Below are 9,525 nucleotides of genomic sequence, written 5' to 3' on the forward strand. Positions count from 1 at the left end.
CAAAGCTTTGATGATCATTGTTTAATACTTGAGTTCCATAATAGAAGTCTATGCAATTTACCAAAGCTTTGACAAGCATCGTTTAATTCTTGAGCTCCACAATAGAAGTCTATGCAATTTAAGCAAGTCTTTGATGAACACTGTTTGATTCTTGAGTTCCACAATAGAAGTCTTTGCAATTTAGCAAAGCTTTGACGAGCATTGTTTCATTCTTGGGTTCCACATTAGAGGTCTATGCAATTTAACAAAGCATTGATGAGCATTGTTTAATTGTTGAGCTCAACAATAGAAATGTATACACTTTAAACAAAGCTTTGATGAGGATTGTTTCATTCTTGAGTTCCACATTATAAGTCTATGCAATTTAGCAAAGCTTTGATGAGCATAGTTTAATTCTTGGGTTCCACAATAGAAGTAGTCTTCGCAATTTAGCAAAGCTTTGATGACCGTTGTTTAATTCTTGTGTTCCCAAATAAAAGTCTGTGCAATTTAAGCAAAGCTTTGATGAGCATTGATTCATTCTTGAGTTCCACATTAGAAGTCTATGGAATTTAAGAATGTTTTGATGAGCATTGTTTAATTCTAGAGTTGCACAATAGAAGTAGCCTTCGTAATTTAGTATAAGTTTGATGAGCCTTGTTTAATTCTTGAGTTCCATAATAAAAGTCAGTGCAATTACAGAAAAGCTTTGATGAGCATTGTTTCATTCTTGAGTTCCACATTATAAGTCTATGCAATTTAGAAATGCTTTGATGAGCATTGTTTAATTCTAGAGTTGCACAATAGAAGTAGCCTTCGTAATTTAGCATAGTTTTGATGAGCATTGGTTAATTCAAGAGTTGCACAATAGAAGTAGCCTTTGTAATTTAGCATAGTTTTGATGAGCATTGCTATATTCTTGAGTTCCACAATAGAAGTCTATGCAATTTAAACAAGGCTTCTTAATTTACCATAGTTTTGATGAGCATTGTTTCATTCTTGAGTTCCACATTAGAAGTCTATGCTATTTAGCAATGCTTTGATGAGCATTGTTTAATTCTAGAGTTGCACAATAGAAGTAGCCTTCGTAATTTAGCATAGTTTTGATGAGCATTGTTTTGTTCTTGAGTTCCACAATAGAAGTAGCCTTCGTAATTTAGTATAAGTTTGATGAGCCTTGTTTAATTCTTGAGTTCCATAATAAAAGTCAGTGCAATTATAGAAAAGCTTTGATGAGCATTGCTTCATTCTTGAGTTCCACATTAGAAGTCTATGGAATTTAAGAATGTTTTGATGAGCATTGTTTAATTCTAGAGTTGCACAATAGAAGTAGCCTTCGTAATTTAGTATAAGTTTGATGAGCCTTGTTTAATTCTTGAGTTCCATAATAAAAGTCAGTGCAATTATAGAAAAGCTTTGATGAGCATTGTTTCATTCTTTAGATCCACATTATAAGTCTATGCAATTTAGAAATGCTTTGATGAGCATTGTTTAATTCTAGAGTTGCACAATAGAAGTAGCCTTCGTAATTTAGCATAGTTTTGATGAGCATTGGTTAATTCAAGAGTTGCACAATAGAAGTAGCCTTTGTAATTTAGCATAGTTTTGATGAGCATTGCTATATTCTTGAGTTCCACAATAGAAGTGTATCCAATGTAGCAAAGCTATAATGAGCATCGTTTAATTCTTGAGTTCCACATTAGAAGTCTACGCAATATAAGAAAAGCTTTGATGAGCATTGTTTGATTTATTAGTTCCACGAAGTCTATGCAATTTAGTAAAGCTTTGATGAGCATTATTTCATTCTTGAGTTCCACATTGGAAGTCTATGCAATTTAGCAAAGCATTGATGAGCATTGTTTAATGAATTCCACAATAGAAGTAACCTTTGCAATTTAGCAAAGATTTGATGAGCATTGTTTAATTCTTTAGTTCCACAATAAAAGTGTATGCACTTTAAGCAAAGCTTTGATGAGCGTTGTTTCATTCTTGCTACAATAGAAGTCTATGCAATATAGCAAAGCTTTGATGAGTATTGTTTATCTCTTGAGTTCCACAATAGAAGTCTATGCAATTTAAGGAAAGCTTTGATGAGCATTTTTTAATTCTTGAGTTCCACAATTGAATTCGATGCAATTTAAGCAAAACTTTGACGAGGATTGTTTAATTCATGAGTTCCATAATAGAAGTCTATGTAACTTGCAATGCGTTGATGCGCATTGCTTAATACTTGAGTTCCACAATAGAAGTGTATCCAATGTAGCAAAGCTATAATGAGCATCGTTTAATTCTTGAGTTCCACATTAGAAGTCTACGTAATATAAGAAAAGCTTTGATGAGCATTGTTTGATTTATTAGTTCCACGAAGTCTATGCAATTTAGCAAAGCTTTGATGAGCATTATTTCATTCTTGAGTTCCACATTGGAAGTCTATGCAATTTAGCAAAGCATTGATGAGCATTGTTTAATGAATTCCACAATAGAAGTAACCTTTGCAATTTAGCAAAGATTTGATGAGCATTGTTTAATTCTTTAGTTCCACAATAGAAGTGTATGCACTTTAAGCAAAGCTTTGATGAGCGTTGTTTCATTCTTGCTACAATAGAAGTCTATGCAATATAGCAAAGCTTTGATGAGTATTGTTTATCTCTTGAGTTCCACAATAGAAGTCTATGCAATTTAAGCAAAGCTTTGTGTGCATTGTTTAATTTTCGAGTTCCACAATAGAAGTCTACGCAATTTAGCAACGCTTTGATGAGCATTGTTTAGATCTTGTGTTCCACAATAGAATTCTATGCAATTTAAGCAAATCATTGATGAGGATTGTTTAAATCTTGAGTTCCACAATAGAAGTATATGTAACTTAGCAAAGCTTTGATGATCATTGTTTAATACTTGAGTTCCATAATAGAAGTCTATGCAATTTACCAAAGCTTTGACAAGCATCGTTTAATTCTTGAGCTCCACAATAGAAGTCTATGCAATTTAAGCAAGTCTTTGATGAACACTGTTTGATTCTTGAGTTCCACAATAGAAGTCTTTGCAATTTAGCAAAGCTTTGACGAGCATTGTTTCATTCTTGGGTTCCACATTAGAGGTCTATGCAATTTAACAAAGCATTGATGAGCATTGTTTAATTGTTGAGCTCAACAATAGAAATGTATACACTTTAAACAAAGCTTTGATGAGGATTGTTTCATTCTTGAGTTCCACATTATAAGTCTATGCAATTTAGCAAAGCTTTGATGAGCATAGTTTAATTCTTGGGTTCCACAATAGAAGTAGTCTTCGCAATTTAGCAAAGCTTTGATGACCGTTGTTTAATTCTTGTGTTCCCAAATAAAAGTCTGTGCAATTTAAGCAAAGCTTTGATGAGCATTGATTCATTCTTGAGTTCCACATTAGAAGTCTATGGAATTTAAGAATGTTTTGATGAGCATTGTTTAATTCTAGAGTTGCACAATAGAAGTAGCCTTCGTAATTTAGTATAAGTTTGATGAGCCTTGTTTAATTCTTGAGTTCCATAATAAAAGTCAGTGCAATTACAGAAAAGCTTTGATGAGCATTGTTTCATTCTTGAGTTCCACATTATAAGTCTATGCAATTTAGAAATGCTTTGATGAGCATTGTTTAATTCTAGAGTTGCACAATAGAAGTAGCCTTCGTAATTTAGCATAGTTTTGATGAGCATTGGTTAATTCAAGAGTTGCACAATAGAAGTAGCCTTTGTAATTTAGCATAGTTTTGATGAGCATTGCTATATTCTTGAGTTCCACAATAGAAGTCTATGCAATTTAAACAAGGCTTCTTAATTTACCATAGTTTTGATGAGCATTGTTTCATTCTTGAGTTCCACATTAGAAGTCTATGCTATTTAGCAATGCTTTGATGAGCATTGTTTAATTCTAGAGTTGCACAATAGAAGTAGCCTTCGTAATTTAGCATAGTTTTGATGAGCATTGTTTTGTTCTTGAGTTCCACAATAGAAGTCTATGCAATTTAAACAAGGCTTTGATGAGCATTGTTTCATTCTTGAGTTCCACAATAGAGTTCTATGCAATTTAAGCAAAGCTTTGATGAGCATTTTTTAATTCTTGAGTTCCACAATTGAATTCGATGCAATTTAAGCAAAACTTTGACGAGGATTGTTTAATTCATGAGTTCCATAATAGAAGTCTATGTAACTTGCAATGCGTTGATGCGCATTGCTTAATACTTGAGTTCCACAATAGAAGTGTATCCAATGTAGCAAAGCTATAATGAGCATCGTTTAATTCTTGAGTTCCACATTAGAAGTCTACGTAATATAAGAAAAGCTTTGATGAGCATTGTTTGATTTATTAGTTCCCCGAAGTCTATGCAATTTAGCAAAGCTTTGATGAGCATTATTTCATTCTTGAGTTCCACATTGGAAGTCTATGCAATTTAGCAAAGCATTGATGAGCATTGTTTAATGAATTCCACAATAGAAGTAACCTTTTCAATTTAGCAAAGATTTGATGAGCATTGTTTAATTCTTTAGTTCCACAATAGAAGTGTATGCACTTTAAGCAAAGCTTTGATGAGCGTTGTTTCATTCTTGCTACAATAGAAGTCTATGCAATATAGCAAAGCTTTGATGAGTATTGTTTATCTCTTGAGTTCCACAATAGAAGTCTATGCAATTTAAGCAAAGCTTTGTGTGCATTGTTTAATTTTCGAGTTCCACAATAGAAGTCTACGCAATTTAGCAACGCTTTGATGAGCATTGTTTAGATCTTGTGTTCCACAATAGAATTCTATGCAATTTAAGCAAATCATTGATGAGGATTGTTTAAATCTTGAGTTCCACAATAGAAGTATATGTAACTTAGCAAAGCTTTGATGATCATTGTTTAATACTTGAGTTCCATAATAGAAGTCTATGCAATTTACCAAAGCTTTGATAAGCATCGTTTAATTCTTGAGCTCCACAATAGAAGTCTATGCAATTTAAGCAAGTCTTTGATGAACACTGTTTGATTCTTGAGTTCCACAATAGAAGTCTTTGCAATTTAGCAAAGCTTTGACGAGCATTGTTTCATTCTTGGGTTCCACATTAGAGGTCTATGCAATTTAACAAAGCATTGATGAGCATTGTTTAATTGTTGAGCTCAACAATAGAAATGTATACACTTTAAACAAAGCTTTGATGAGGATTGTTTCATTCTTGAGTTCCACATTATAAGTCTATGCAATTTAGCAAAGCTTTGATGAGCATAGTTTAATTCTTGGGTTCCACAATAGAAGTAGTCTTCGCAATTTAGCAAAGCTTTGATGACCGTTGTTTAATTCTTGTGTTCCCAAATAAAAGTCTGTGCAATTTAAGCAAAGCTTTGATGAGCATTGCTTCATTCTTGAGTTCCACATTAGAAGTCTATGGAATTTAAGAATGTTTTGATGAGCATTGTTTAATTCTAGAGTTGCACAATAGAAGTAGCCTTCGTAATTTAGTATAAGTTTGATGAGCCTTGTTTAATTCTTGAGTTCCATAATAAAAGTCAGTGCAATTATAGAAAAGCTTTGATGAGCATTGTTTCATTCTCGAGTTCCACATTATAAGTCTATGCAATTTAGAAATGCTTTGATGAGCATTGTTTAATTCTAGAGTTGCACAATAGAAGTAGCCTTCGTAATTTAGCATAGTTTTGATGAGCATTGGTTAATTCAAGAGTTGCACAATAGAAGTAGCCTTTGTAATTTAGCATAGTTTTGATGAGCATTGCTATATTCTTGAGTTCCACAATAGAAGTCTATGCAATTTAAACAAGGCTTCTTAATTTACCATAGTTTTGATGAGCATTGTTTCATTCTTGAGTTCCACATTAGAAGTCTATGCTATTTAGCAATGCTTTGATGAGCATTGTTTAATTCTAGAGTTGCACAATAGAAGTAGCCTTCGTAATTTAGCATAGTTTTGATGAGCATTGTTTTGTTCTTGAGTTCCACAATAGAAGTCTATGCAATTTAAACAAGGCTTTGATGAGCATTGTTTCATTCTTGAGTTCCACAATAGAGTTCTATGCAATTTAAGCAAAGCTTTGATGAGCATTTTTTAATTCTTGAGTTCCACAATTGAATTCGATGCAATTTAAGCAAAACTTTGACGAGGATTGTTTAATTCATGAGTTCCATAATAGAAGTCTATGTAACTTGCAATGCGTTGATGCGCATTGCTTAATACTTGAGTTCCACAATAGAAGTGTATCCAATGTAGCAAAGCTATAATGAGCATCGTTTAATTCTTGAGTTCCACATTAGAAGTCTACGTAATATAAGAAAAGCTTTGATGAGCATTGTTTGATTTATTAGTTCCCCGAAGTCTATGCAATTTAGCAAAGCTTTGATGAGCATTATTTCATTCTTGAGTTCCACATTGGAAGTCTATGCAATTTAGCAAAGCATTGATGAGCATTGTTTAATGAATTCCACAATAGAAGTAACCTTTTCAATTTAGCAAAGATTTGATGAGCATTGTTTAATTCTTTAGTTCCACAATAGAAGTGTATGCACTTTAAGCAAAGCTTTGATGAGCGTTGTTTCATTCTTGCTACAATAGAAGTCTATGCAATATAGCAAAGCTTTGATGAGTATTGTTTATCTCTTGAGTTCCACAATAGAAGTCTATGCAATTTAAGCAAAGCTTTGTGTGCATTGTTTAATTTTCGAGTTCCACAATAGAAGTCTACGCAATTTAGCAACGCTTTGATGAGCATTGTTTAGATCTTGTGTTCCACAATAGAATTCTATGCAATTTAAGCAAATCATTGATGAGGATTGTTTAAATCTTGAGTTCCACAATAGAAGTATATGTAACTTAGCAAAGCTTTGATGATCATTGTTTAATACTTGAGTTCCATAATAGAAGTCTATGCAATTTACAAAAGCTTTGATAAGCATCGTTTAATTCTTGAGCTCCACAATAGAAGTCTATGAAATTTAAGCAAGTCTTTGATGAACACTGTTTGATTCTTGAGTTCCACAATAGAAGTCTTTGCAATTTAGCAAAGCTTTGACGAGCATTGTTTCATTCTTGGGTTCCACATTAGAGGTCTATGCAATTTAACAAAGCATTGATGAGCATTGTTTAATTGTTGAGCTCAACAATAGAAATGTATACACTTTAAACAAAGCTTTGATGAGGATTGTTTCATTCTTGAGTTCCACATTATAAGTCTATGCAATTTAGCAAAGCTTTGATGAGCATAGTTTAATTCTTGGGTTCCACAATAGAAGTAGTCTTCGCAATTTAGCAAAGCTTTGATGACCGTTGTTTAATTCTTGTGTTCCCAAATAAAAGTCTGTGCAATTTAAGCAAAGCTTTGATGAGCATTGCTTCATTCTTGAGTTCCACATTAGAAGTCTATGGAATTTAAGAATGTTTTGATGAGCATTGTTTAATTCTAGAGTTGCACAATAGAAGTAGCCTTCGTAATTTAGTATAAGTTTGATGAGCCTTGTTTAATTCTTGAGTTCCATAATAAAAGTCAGTGCAATTATAGAAAAGCTTTGATGAGCATTGTTTCATTCTCGAGTTCCACATTATAAGTCTATGCAATTTAGAAATGCTTTGATGAGCATTGTTTAATTCTAGAGTTGCACAATAGAAGTAGCCTTCGTAATTTAGCATAGTTTTGATGAGCATTGGTTAATTCAAGAGTTGCACAATAGAAGTAGCCTTTGTAATTTAGCATAGTTTTGATGAGCATTGCTATATTCTTGAGTTCCACAATAGAAGTCTATGCAATTTAAACAAGGCTTCTTAATTTACCATAGTTTTGATGAGCATTGTTTCATTCTTGAGTTCCACATTAGAAGTCTATGCTATTTAGCAATGCTTTGATGAGCATTGTTTAATTCTAGAGTTGCACAATAGAAGTAGCCTTCGTAATTTAGCATAGTTTTGATGAGCATTGTTTTGTTCTTGAGTTCCACAATAGAAGTCTATGCAATTTAAACAAGGCTTTGATGAGCATTGTTTCATTCTTGAGTTCCACAATAGAGTTCTATGCAATTTAAGCAAAGCTTTGATGAGCATTTTTTAATTCTTGAGTTCCACAATTGAATTCGATGCAATTTAAGCAAAACTTTGACGAGGATTGTTTAATTCATGAGTTCCATAATAGAAGTCTATGTAACTTGCAATGCGTTGATGCGCATTGCTTAATACTTGAGTTCCACAATAGAAGTGTATCCAATGTAGCAAAGCTATAATGAGCATCGTTTAATTCTTGAGTTCCACATTAGAAGTCTACGTAATATAAGAAAAGCTTTGATGAGCATTGTTTGATTTATTAGTTCCACGAAGTCTATGCAATTTAGCAAAGCTTTGATGAGCATTATTTCATTCTTGAGTTCCACATTGGAAGTCTATGCAATTTAGCAAAGCATTGATGAGCATTGTTTAATGAATTCCACAATAGAAGTAACCTTTTCAATTTAGCAAAGATTTGATGAGCATTGTTTAATTCTTTAGTTCCACAATAGAAGTGTATGCACTTTAAGCAAAGCTTTGATGAGCGTTGTTTCATTCTTGCTACAATAGAAGTCTATGCAATATAGCAAAGCTTTGATGAGTATTGTTTATCTCTTGAGTTCCACAATAGAAGTCTATGCAATTTAAGCAAAGCTTTGTGTGTATTGTTTAATTTTTGAGTTCCACAATAGAAGTCTACGCAATTTAGCAACGCTTTGATGAGCATTGTTTAGATCTTGTGTTCCACAATAGAATTCTATGCAATTTAAGCAAATCATTGATGAGGATTGTTTAAATCTTGAGTTCCACAATAGAAGTATATGTAACTTAGCAAAGCTTTGATGATCATTGTTTAATACTTGAGTTCCATAATAGAAGTCTATGCAATTTACAAAAGCTTTGATAAGCATCGTTTAATTCTTGAGCTCCACAATAGAAGTCTATGAAATTTAAGCAAGTCTTTGATGAACACTGTTTGATTCTTGAGTTCCACAATAGAAGTCTTTGCAATTTAGCAAAGCTTTGACGAGCATTGTTTCATTCTTGGGTTCCACATTAGAGGTCTATGCAATTTAACAAAGCATTGATGAGCATTGTTTAATTGTTGAGCTCAACAATAGAAATGTATACACTTTAAACAAAGCTTTGATGAGGATTGTTTCATTCTTGAGTTCCACATTATAAGTCTATGCAATTTAGCAAAGCTTTGATGAGCATAGTTTAATTCTTGGGTTCCACAATAGAAGTAGTCTTCGCAATTTAGCAAAGCTTTGATGACCGTTGTTTAATTCTTGTGTTCCCAAATAAAAGTCTGTGCAATTTAAGCAAAGCTTTGATGAGCATTGCTTCATTCTTGAGTTCCACATTAGAAGTCTATGGAATTTAAGAATGTTTTGATGAGCATTGTTTAATTCTAGAGTTGCACAATAGAAGTAGCCTTCGTAATTTAGTATAAGTTTGATGAGCCTTGTTTAATTCTTGAGTTCCATAATAAAAGTCAGTGCAATTATAGAAAAGCTTTGATGAGCATTGTTTCATTCTCGAGTTCCACA

Source organism: Lactuca serriola, chromosome 1 (assembly GCF_051521515.1).
Source record: "Lactuca serriola cultivar US96UC23 chromosome 1, Lser_US96UC23_V15, whole genome shotgun sequence".
Lineage (NCBI taxonomy): Eukaryota > Viridiplantae > Streptophyta > Magnoliopsida > Asterales > Asteraceae > Lactuca > Lactuca serriola.